This window comes from Uranotaenia lowii, chromosome 1 (genome assembly GCF_029784155.1).
Source record: "Uranotaenia lowii strain MFRU-FL chromosome 1, ASM2978415v1, whole genome shotgun sequence".
Taxonomy (NCBI): Eukaryota; Metazoa; Arthropoda; class Insecta; order Diptera; family Culicidae; genus Uranotaenia; species Uranotaenia lowii.
This window is the reverse complement of record NC_073691.1, coordinates 2,267,924-2,280,314: the sequence shown is the minus strand read 5'-3', so window position 1 is coordinate 2,280,314 and position 12,391 is coordinate 2,267,924. Positions and strand designations below refer to the sequence as shown.

General features: G+C 37.1%; 2 long non-coding RNA genes across 3 annotated transcripts; both read left to right on the top strand.

Annotated features, from left to right (window-relative positions):
- The first annotated feature begins 3,333 nt into the window (after positions 1 to 3,333).
- Positions 3,334 to 4,338, top strand: LOC129748416 (uncharacterized). The gene is made up of 3 exons (XR_008737724.1): positions 3,334 to 3,503; positions 3,576 to 3,716; positions 3,778 to 4,338. It is a non-coding gene; the product is annotated as an uncharacterized LOC129748416 (long non-coding RNA).
- Positions 4,339 to 9,985: 5,647 nt separating this feature from the next.
- LOC129738529 (uncharacterized) lies at positions 9,986 to 11,793 on the top strand. 2 transcript variants are annotated; one of them, XR_008735536.1, is made up of 7 exons: positions 9,986 to 10,263; positions 10,328 to 10,497; positions 10,563 to 10,701; positions 10,767 to 10,980; positions 11,049 to 11,184; positions 11,291 to 11,343; positions 11,615 to 11,793. It is a non-coding gene; the product is annotated as an uncharacterized LOC129738529 (long non-coding RNA). The 2 variants fall into 2 exon arrangements; XR_008735537.1 differs by lacking the exon at positions 11,291 to 11,343 and having other exon boundaries at positions 9,987 to 10,263.
- Positions 11,794 to 12,391: the final 598 nt, after the last annotated feature.

Below are 12,391 nucleotides of genomic sequence, written 5' to 3'. Positions count from 1 at the left end.
GATCAGTGGATTGGTACATTTCTGCCATATTTTAAATCAGTACCTATTTAAATCAGTTTTCTTTATTTTTCTACTCGCTAACCGCTTTTTGTGACAGCAAAAGATTGCACAATATCCAAATTTTTCAAAAAAAATATATCAGCCTGATTGTTTCACTTTGAAGAAGACTCAAAATTTGCAAAACTAATAATAAAATAATATTCTTCAAAATTTAACACGACACTTAAGGTAAAGTAAAAATCCACAGTTTTATAAGTTGATCCAGCTGTTTCTATCATACAGCACTTTGAGTATTGGATTTCCTTGCAGGCCATTTAGCTAAATTTAGTTCTGTCTACAAAATTAACAGAGTGAATGAAGGTAGCGGTACATCTCAGGTGAAAATGAAAAATCTTCTCTAGCTAGTAACTAAAAATAGTTGAAAGATGAATTTTGAACTGGTCTCAGAGTTTAAAACCTCCTAAGATGTTTTAATTTCGATTCCTCTGATTTAACCGTAGGAATGTTGAGGGAATTGAGGGAATCAAAAATTAAAATCTTAAGAAGTTTTAAACACTGAGGCTGGCTTGAAATTCAACATTTCACTATGTTCTTAAATTATAAATAGTTAAATATTCCTCAATTATTATTTTCTTTATTCACTTTTTCATTCATTGTTGATTTCAATAATCAAAATAAAAACATTGTGAACGTTAATGTTTTCATTCTTATTTTAACTGTTTAAGTTTAAGTTTTTCAATTCAATCGATGAATCTGAATGCGGTTATCTCAATTTTACTGAGTCAGTAGCATTTGTTTCTGCAAAATTTAATCAAATTACTTCAGAGTGCATTTTGAATAATTTTAAATTGATTGAAAACATATCAGAGTGCATCATGATCTGCACGCTCGGATCTTTAAACACAATTTGTGAGAAATGTTGACCTTTTCCGTCAGCAGGTGGTGCTGATGTTTGTAGAAAGAATGTCGGTTAGGATTTATATGAAAAATTCCAAGAGCTGGGTATCTTTATATCTACTATCTTTGGAGATACGTTATGCCTGGGAACACATGTGGTTTACTTAATTGTAGTCAAGTTTCGTTTTAAGAAACCTCGCCATTCTTTGGTGTGATGGAACTGAACTTGTAGAACGTCGACCTACCTTACGTGTCTTCATATCGTATATGTATACCTAAGCGACTTTTTTTACAGATTAACAACAAAATTTAGTCTAACTCGAAAGAAATAAAAAAAAAATCATAACCTTTTCGCTGCCTGCGGAAAAAATATCAGCGCTAGAAATCGAGATTCGAGAACGTCGGTGGAGATGAATTAGGCACACGCTGCGAAGAGATGAAATCGAGATTTGCAGGGGGCGCACGAATGTATTCCAGAAGGACATCTAAGGAAAGGCAGACCCAGAAGCTCGTGGCTGCGAAACCTAGGCGACGAATTTCGAACTGTCGACGAAAACCTTGACTGGGACCAGTTGGAGACACTGGCTCCGTGGTAAAAGACCTCCACTGATGATGATCCACAATGGAGGTCTTTTACCACGGCCATATGCGCCGGAGAATCGGCGCGGGATCATTAAGTAAGTAAATAAAAATCTTATGCACCGTTTTAAAACCCCTATACCAAAAATTATCCATTACAAGATTCGGAACTCTTGCAGAAATCGACGGACAAAATCCAAAAGCGCCACCATCAAATGCTGCGGCAGAAATGCAACTATTCAGTAAAACACGCTAAGAAATAAAACCATTTATATTACACGGTCGGAAATAACTAGCATTTCGAAGGTTTTTTTGCACAACAAACACACTGAGATCTTTCTCTACGTGGTCTTGGCTCTCCAAAATTAGCACGGTTTTTCGGTATCAGAGTCGTTATCGCTATTCAAAGCTTTTTTTTTTTACTTGGGGGCCGTTCAGATGCCACGTGGATAGAAAAATGCGATTTAAGACCCCCTCCTTCCTCTGCGTGGACAAGCGTGGACGTTTGGCAAACCCTAAACCCGTCCTCGGATGTCCACGTGGACAGGTTTGAATTTGTTTTCTAAATCTCATTTGACAGTTAGAAAACACTACTTTCTGCTTTTTGTTATAGAATTGGCTGGTTTTGAAAAAAAGCGAAATAGCATGTCCTGATATGAAATAATTTTAAAATTTTAAATTTCTTTATTATGTTATTTATCACTTGCTTTCAAGTGTTTACTAGATGTTTAAACTTAAACTGGAAAACTTTGCAATTTTAACATTTTGAATTAAACATCTCAATAAAACTAGATAAAATTTATCTTTATCTGAATGAATTAAACTAAATTAAATTAAGACCTTGGTAAAACAATCTGTATCATGTTCATGTTATAACCAGGCTTGTAAGTGGTCACCATCGTTTGAATTTTTCCGGAGACTACCATCACACATCGTTCGTGACAATCGTGGAGAGCGCAATCGTTTGATCGGAGAGCAAAAAAATGTCAAATGAAATTTTGATCTTTTTTGTGGTTAGTCGTTTGACTTTCATCCCTCTTGCGTAGATAATCGAGATAATCGTTCCACATTGTTCGACCAACACATCCAAACATCACCCGGCGCTGCAGAGTGGCGATTTTTTTTTCAACAGGAGGGAGTGAATAGAAAAGATTGCATTTGCTTATTGAGTCTGTAAGTTCTGCTGCGTGAAAGAGATAGGCGATGTCGTAAACTGTCGGGAATAATGGTCGTTTGACCATCATATTATCCCTCTCGTGAACCAAGACACGAAATTTCGTTCGACAATCACACAAAGAAGGATGGATGTCGTTTCGTTTGATGGTAGTCGACTGTTCGGCAAGTTTTAGGTCGCATTCGTTTGATGGCACGAACAATGAAACTGATTAAAGCAGGCTGTGCGACTGTCAGAGAAAATGTCGATGTCTGGTTATAACATAAATCAGGATCCCAATCAAAATAAATACTTGGCCAAGTCATCAAAACCCCTAATCGTAATATCCTCAGCACTGTTCCGTGGAATTTGGAATCAATGATCAGGCTCAATCAGATATGTAAGACAAATAAGTTATCTGTTTAAATTGATAATTATTTTTTTTAATTGAGGAATCTAAATGCGCAAAAACGAGTCAGGTTCTCAATTATATTGAGTCAGTGGCACAGCATTACTCCAAAAATTGGCGAAAGTATGTCAGGGTACATTTTGCAAATGTATTCCAAATTAGAACTAAAGGATATTACACGGTAATTTAAAATTATTCAGAGACTGATTTGTTTTGGTTCAGGAGTCGCGCCATGTATGAAGATGAAAACAACTGAATTGGAATCACTCAAAATTCTGAGTTGTTTTCATCTAGAGAGTTCCAAAACCTGGGACTTAGCAAAGACGCGCACTTTTTCGAGCAAAATAGATTAAAACTACTCAGAGCGATAAGAAAACAAAAAGGAAAAACAGTTTGCATATTTAAAGTTAATAATCAGAGCAACAAATTCAGGAAAAAATCCCAGTTTTCATCAACAAATCAAAGGTAATGTAATTTAAAGTTCGTGATAATGGATTATTTTATTTTAACATTTCAATTCATGTTTTTTCCCTCTAGATTGATCATTCAATTGAAATCCTTTTTTTTCCTTGAAGTTGTCCCTGTTTTGGGACCGCTAGGGCCAGCGTTGGCCCAACTTGCGTAATTGAAATCCTTGTGAATTTTGATGTACTGAGTAGTAGTCAACGGGATTTTCAGGTAAAAGCGTTGTTCAATGCAATGTTTAGTTAGTTTTAATAATTGTCCTTGTATTTAACAGATGAATATACTCCCCCTCTTCCCGCTAGTTTAAACTGGGACCAGCTGTCACAGTGTCTGAAAGTTCTGGGTATCCAGTCGTGAATTTTCCAATTGAAGTCATTATGGCCAACAGAGCAACGTCGGTTTCTGAACTGCATCCGGCTGCTTGAAAATCTGTGTCAGTTTCTGCCTCAAGATCGAGTGTAAGATTTCACAAATTGAACCCCCGGGAGCTGTTGCTCAACAACCAGACTTCAGTTTGTGGGCCTGTGGGAATGCTGCAAATCGAACGTTTACAAATTCCCTTGGTGCATCAATTTGGCTCGAATTTGTCGGCTTCAGTTTAACAGCAAATGCCGGTCGCGCTGGCCCGCTCTGCAGTGCAAATTTCTGTGCACCGGTTGTTGTTTCGCCTCAATAATAAAAAAAACGGCAGAAACCAACAACATATACACGCATATGGTGGGAAATTGAAATAAACATAATGCCACGTATTTCTTCGATTTGCTTTAATTGAATCCGAAATTTTTATTTATTTCTTCAAAAAAAAACATAATCCCTTTCGAAACCGTGTACAATTTTTAAAATTTTTGAGTTGTTTTGGCTCAGACCGCTCAAACGCTCCTTTAAAATGTCTGAATAAAAACAACTCAGAATTCGCGAAAACCCCTATAATTCAGTTTTGAGTTTTGCCGCTCTAATCAAAATTTGAGTTTTCCCAGTTTTGGCGCATTTTGAATTGTTTTCCTTCAAATCTGAGTCGTGGAGAATTAGAGTGTAGAGTGCATTTGAACCCCCCGGAACGAGGGGTACAAGTGAAAAATTCAATTATCGAGAAATGTTGACCTTTTCTGTCAGTAGATGGTGTTAAGGTTTGTTAAAAGATTGTCCGTTGGCGTTTATATGAAATATTTTAAGAGCTAGGTATCTTGGAGTATATTATTTTTGCCTATACTCTCTAGAGCCACTTTTACTTCAGTGTAACTTGACAGCGGCACGATTATGTTTATAGACGATATAAATGAGATTTCTTTTTTAGAAGGTTTGGGCTGCACTCAAGTTGGCTTCGAGGAAGTAGAAGTGATGATACGGTTGGCATCGGTCTTCTCATCTTCCTCTGGTCCTCTGGTGACTGTCCATCTTCGGTGGGTGTTGAGCGATAAACAATCAGGGCTGTCGAAAATTTTCTTCAAGGTTGAAACCGTTTCTTGGAAATCGATGTCCTTGGGAAGTGCAGGTAGAATACAGTTGAGGTAGCGGCTGAAGGAGAAAGTTGCACAATTTTCCCGAATGTTTGGATAACGTGCTTCTATTAAGCCTTTCTATTTTATGATCGTCCAACTGCCGTGCCTTGTTCTCGAGATCTTGATATCGGGAAAACCATCATAAATATGTTATCTGGGTCGTAAACGAATTCGACGAAGGAATTCCAGGATTTGTTCCGGATCCTGTTCCTGAGGCTGCTGCTGGTTCGTCAGTCGTTCTAACGTTTAATTGCCAGTAGGATGTCGGCTTGGTTTCTTGGCCTTGATTGGAACCGGTTTAACCATGGTTGGATTCTCCTCCCATTTCCACGGACTATCATGCTGGATTTTTTTGAATTCTTGTTGCCAAAAATGTCAAGTCTTAGAGATATATTCGATGATCTGAAGATTTACAATGAACTGACTAGTTTTTTACTCCATGTGCTGTTCATAATTTACATGGATTGCCTAGATCGAATTTCACATTTCAAAGATTGCTTCAATGTAGCACTATTCTCCACAGTCCACATCGAATAGGCTAAATCTACTAAACTCTTGAGCAAATCAAATTTTATAAAGTAAAGGTAAGAGATAAAAATGTTGGGGTTCAAATCCGATTCTTTCAAACTCGATTCAAATTTAAGATCTTTGTTTGAAATTTGACTATTTAAAGGGTGATACGGCCAAAATTTGGTCAATATAAACTTGACGTATTTCTTTCAATTTTGCATTTAAAAAAAACCTGGCACCCCTCATTTTGAAGGTGTGTGTGTGTGTAGAGTTTTGCTCCTATTTTGATTTTGGAATTCACTCTTCAGTTGTCAAAATGCCGTCCAAGGAAGAAGAGCAGCGTATCAAAATTTTGCTCGCGCATCGCGAAATCCAAGCTACTCGCACGCAAAGCTGGCAAAATCGCTAAAAGTAGCCAAATCAACCGTTACAAATGAAATTAAAGTGTTTGGGGAACGTTTGTCGACAGCCAGGAAGTCTGGATCGGGGGGAAATCGAAAACCGGAAGCCGCTGAGACGACAAAGAGAGTTGCCGGTAGTTTCAAGCGAAACCCTAACCTCTCTCTCCGAGATGCCGCAAATAAGCTGGGTGTATCGTCTACAACCGTGCATCGAGCCAAAAAGGTAGTGACTCCAAATCGCGATGATAAACAAAATACGACGGCCAAAGCGCGATCCCGGAGGCTGTACACGACGATGCTGACGAAGTTGGACTGTCCATTACCACGACGACGAAACCTACGTCAAAGCCGACTACAAGCAGCTTCCGGAACAGGAGTTTTATACGGCAAAAGGAAGGGGAAAGGTAGCAGATATTTTCAAACACATGAAACTGTCAAAGTTTGCGAATAAATATCTGGCTTGGCAAGCCATCTGTACCTGTGGCTTGAAAAGCAGCATTTTCATAGCTTCCGGGACTGTCAACTAAGAAATTTACAGAGTGTTTGAATAAACGTCTGCTGCCTTTCCTGAAGAAACACGGTTGTTACGTACTGTTTTGGCCGGATTTGGCATCTTGCCATTACGGTAAAAAGGCCATGGAGTGGTACGCCGCCAACAACGTGCAGGTGGTCCCCAAGGACAAAAACCCTCCCAACACGCCAGAGCTCCGCCCAATTGAGAAATATTGGGCTATTGTCAAGCGGAACCTAAAGAAGACCAAAAAACTGCTAAGGACGAGCAGCAGTTCAAGGCACACTGGCTTTCTGCGGCGAAGAAGGTGGACAAGGTGGCTGTACAAAATCTGATGGCAGGGATTAAGCGTAAGGCCCGGCAATTCGGATTTGGAAAAGCGGAAGCCTAACAGAATATTTTTCCTGAATTTTATACTAATTAAACTTGAAAAAGAAATTTAATTTGATTCTTTAAATAAACGATTTCACCGATTTACACGCGTTTTCCCTTTACCAAATTTTGACCTCACCCTTTCATAAAAACTGCAATATTGATCAAATAATACATCGTGAAAATATAGAATTCCCTGCAAATTGTTTTAAGCGAATATTACATGTTTCTTTATCATTAAATATTTTTCAATAAACATCAATTCCGTTATAAAAAAAAATGAATATTCAAAAATAATAAAAATACGAGATACGTTATACCGATTCTAATTCGATTCGAGTAAAACTCGAAACGCGTATCTCGAATCGAATAGGATTCATAATTTAACCCCAGGTTTTAAATAAAACTTGCAAAGCACTTTATATTCGTAAATTCTACTTTACATTTGTGACTTTTAGCTGAAATTTGAAAATTGAATTAAAAAATCAATCTCCGAAAAACGGCCGGTCCCAGTCCCAGTCCCATAAAGTCGATTTTGACCAAAAATTTTATTTCGAGATATCATCAGATCTCGAAGTTTCAATCATTTCTAAGTCATTTAGCATCAAAATTAAAATTTTGATTAAAAAAATTCGGATTTCCTTTGGTACCACCCTTACGTAATTTTGAAAATTCCAAAGTCGATTTTGAACAAAAAAAAATTTTTTCGAGATAACACCAGATTCAATTATTTGACCCATACATCAGGTCCGATTGAGCTGAAATTTTTCACAGGTCAGTTTTTTGAGCCAATCTACAAAATGTATATGGTCGATTTGCGAAATTCTATATGACCCATTTGGCTGCTACCCTAGTATACATATAAATATATTTTATGATTTGATGAATCATTTTAAATATAAAAAAAATACAATCAATGTCAATTTCAACTAGGGAATTTGATCAATTTTGACGGTATGAAAAACTTTGGCAATTATAAAAATGTAAACATTTATTATGACCATACAAATAACATTTACGTATTCGACCATTTTCCTCATTTTAACAATTTGGTTGTATTTGTCAACTTTTTCATTTGTTCAGAGTTTTAAGGTAAAACGACTTTGTAATAATTTTTGAACAAAATATTTCCGACAAAGGAATTTTACTGCAGGGTAGTCGTCAGACTCCTATTTCCTTTGCTGTATAGCATTAAAAGATTTGAGATTTTGCAGTTCATAGAAAAATTTAAAAGAATTTACGACAGGGTTTGCAGTTACGTGAACCTGATTTAAATCAAAAACACAAACAAACACCATTAGATAAAGAAGGACGAGAAGCTTGGTATTCCAAAGGATTCCTCAAATCCCGGCATCCAACTGGACTGGAACAAACACACTTCCATTTCAACTCCCCATCACCAGCACACCTCAAACACAGCTGACTCGACGACCCCGCAAAAACTGGAAAAAGATGAGGTCGTTGTTGGGGTTTCGCATCAAAGCGTGGTAGCTTTACATAATAGCATATTGAGGTTAAGCTGGTTGTTTCCGACCTTGTCCCTGTTGTTGTTGTTGTTGTTTCTATTGCTGTCATTGTCATCTATTCGTATTTCCTCGTGCTTACCTCGGCCAGGATTCCTTCCTCTCCCTCCTGAACCGACGACGATAATACCTTCCGGTTTCCCATAAAGACAGATGAAAAAGGGGATAAAATTATCATAAAGTTAAATGGAAAGTACGCCGGCAGCGAAAACGGAAGCTGACAAATGATACCTACACTGGGCCTGGAGCAATGGGGATTGGTATCGCCTCGATGGAACTTTTTTTTCTGAACTTTCTCTCAACATTCAGGTTAGGTTTAATTTCTTCCTGAATAGCGTACAGAAAGTAGAGGTAAATTCTCTTCTCTGCCACCGTGATGGCACGGAAAATGGCAAGGGAAGATGTGAGAAAGTTTAAAATTTCCAAAGCCGATTCCAGGAGCACCTAAAAGGCAAGTGCTCTTTTTTCATCGACCTCTTCTTGCCCTACCGACCAGGGGGAGGAAAATTAATTCGAAACCATTAAATAACTGGTTGGTGTAACTGAATTTCTGGGTCGATACATTGTCGGGGCGAAATCATTTCCATAAAGTTGACGACCATAGTTTGGATCTCGTCATTGGGTAAAATCTTTGCCAGGGCCTGGACGAAATTTTGGCAATCGAGAGACGAGATGATGAAATTTAACGTGTAATTGAGTTGTAAAGTTGGCTGCGGAGCCGTTTTGGGGTTCACAAATGGGCTTGTAATTTGATGTGAATTATTATTTTTTGATGATGTCTTGAGTTCTTAAGTGTTCTGAAGCCCACACAAGGCTAGGAGTCGGTTAACTTTTTCTTCGTTCTCACAAGCGTGGATTAATGTGTTTCTAGAACGGTAACCGCATTTGAAACGACGTGTACCATAAGGACGCGTGTTGGGAACTTTATTTTTATCTAAAAAACGACACTCTTCAAACGATCATCGAAGGAGGTCAAACTGTCGATTAGAGAAGAGCAGCACAAATCATTGTCGCTTATCGAGTTTGTGAGGATCTGAAAGGAAGGAAAAGGAAGCATGAAAGTTCAGTTTGTTAACAGCGGCACTTACATGGCATGCTGTTTGTGGTGGGTGGTCGAGAATTGCAACGACTGTTTCCAAAGCAAGGAGAAAGTTTTCCACCCACCCACCACCCTGCATGTAGTTTTGCTAATACAGGTACAACGCACACACTGGTGAACACGCTCTGGTAACAGAACTTTATCCGAACGTTTAGAATTATGTTAACGATGTCCCAGGCCCCAGGTTCCAGCCGCCCTGGCCAAAGTTCTCGTTTCGGGAATAATCCAACAACAGCATTTTGGTCGATTCAATTTCATTCCCATTCTGCTTCGGGAAGTTTTGAAAACTAGTACCTAACAGGAAATCTTATTTGCTTGAAAATTCATAATGACTGAAAACAAATTTCAGGATTGTAGGTTGAAAATAGTGTTGATCTAAATCCTTAATTTTATTTGAATGATCTGAATGTGTAAAACAAAAACTTACCGAGGACCATCATCAATTCAGCAGTCAGGCCCGGTGTCAGAAATCTATCACTAATTTCACATTTGGATTCAATTTAAGCACGTTTTGTCACAAATTTTTTTTTGTATCATACACGGAAAAATTGAGTTATTCATTAAATGTATTGAGATTACACCTTCAAAATAACTAATTGATTGTTGCTCAAAATTTGTATACCCCCAATTCAGTTTTGGGTAATTTTGGGTCATCAATATACAGATGCAAACTAAAACTCAATTATTCAGCTCTGTATAAAAAGTTTGCTGTTGTTGGAATGCTTTGGAAGGGGATGTCAAAGCTAAAAATATTTCGGAATCATGTTGTGTTGTATTTGTGATTCACATTGGTTTTTATTTTCAATCGTTTTTAAGATGAAATCATTATTTTTAATTCATTAAAGGTAAGTTTATCATCATTCAACTTAATTCTTTTATCGAATTCTTCTATTTCTAATGTTAAAACAGTCAGTTGGAATAAAAGCATCTACTTCAGCCGGTGGAAACTGTCGTATATGTTTCCGGAAGGTTCAACAAAAATTCGAACAAAGATGCGGTCAACAAGCAGGATCCGGAAGACAGAGAAGCCAAAAACATGCCGGGGAAAAGTTTGTTGTTCGTTCGAGCATCGGAAAATGGTGAGTAGATAAAAATGAATATTCTGTCTAATTGCTTCCATTTTTTTTTCTAATTTTGTACTCAGAATACGAAAGGCCTAATAGAAGTAAAATTACATCTGGTGTGGTGCTATCCGATCTGCGTCAGAGTGAAACCAAGGGAATATAAGTTTTGGTTATCCATGCGCTGCCGTAAGACGCCGCCGGCTGTTTCCGTTGATTTTGGTAAGCATTACGTATTCAATTCTAAAGAGCAATTATTCATATCTACCTATCTGTTATATTTTTAGTGTTTCATCAGTATCTGCTTTGAATAATGAAAGTGGAGGCAGCTGGGGCTCCCTCCACCACCAAGAAGCAGGACGAAGATCAGCTCAATTCCATTACGGCAAGCAGAACCATTCCCGATTCAAGTACGAAGAGGAAAATGAAAAGGCCGTTTATAAGAGAAGCTTAAGGCAGATAAAAAAGATGTCAAACAAAATTTGAGAAACAAAAAAAATGGTAAGGTACTTGAAATTTGATGATTTAATTTATTCTGATAATCTCTATTCGATTTTTTCGAACTGCAGCAAACACAGTCAAGACATAGGCATGGGACAGCTATTGCGAAAATATCTGGAGAACGAGCTGGATGGGTCGGACCAGGAAAAATCTCGGAACAATCCGCTCATCGTCATTCAGTGGAACCTCCATACGTTGAAAAATGTAAGTATTATTTAATATTCCATAATATTTTATATCCCATGCGGTTTGAACTTTTAACTTAAATGCTGTCTGATTTGTCAATCATTGTTTCTTTTCTTCCTGTAAGCTTGTGGGAACAGTCTGTTTATTCTGATCAGCTCATCGGAACCGTTCAGAAAGGTATCTCATAGTGGATAATTGTCATTTCCAATCAGACAAAACTTACGAATCCAATCTAACAAAAATTTTCCTAAGAATTTTGGAATTTGAATTAAAATTACAATTGACGACTAGCTTTAATAAATATATGTATTTTCAATTTAAAACTATAATTGTATTCATAGAATTCCTTGTTTTCTAGTATAATTACTTTTACATTACCAACTAAATTGCATGATAACAAAATTAATTGTATTGTTACAAAAGATTAAAATAAAAATCATTTTTACAGATTCTTCATTCTCCTCATTTCAATTTGGCAACATAGACGATCGTACGTTGGAAGTTATAAGTGTAATCATGTTTGAGTTTGCTGTCGAAATAAAATTAAAAAAAAAAATAAACAAAAATATAAAAGAATACTCGGCATCAGAATGACGGTTTGACAATAAAGATTTTATTGCTACGCAAGAGATTTAAATTTTGTCCCTTTTTTTGAGAAATTTCAATAATTTTTACTTTTTGAAGAAATTTTGAAAATGCATGGGCATCCCCATGTCAAAATATACAGAATTGACTAATTGGCTGAAAGCTTTCGAATGTGTAAAAGCTTTTAGCTCACGCTCTGTGTAAAGCGCCCAAACATAAAACTAAGTGGAGACACTTTTCTCGATTCTGTATGGATTTTTATACAGAACAGAGTAACTTTGTTTACCGTGTAGCAATCTACGAGAAGTCAACTGTGGTATGTACTTCCAACTCTCAAATTTAATATTCACCACACACACCCACTTTTAAAAGGCAAGTGAAAAACACGAAGCAAAGAAATTTCAAAATACTTTTTTCCACTCGTGGATTTACAATTTAACGTTCCTGTAGGTTGGAAAACCACTTCAATTGAAGGAAACTTAAGGAAACTACACAAAACAAATCATTTTCCCAATAAATTTTATTCCTATATAAAATACGACCGAAGGCCAAATTCAAACAGGGATACGCCCAGGGCTTGTACAGCTACGGGTGTAAGCGGTTTGAGAAAAGGTAGACAAGGGAAACAAAAGTTTCTCAA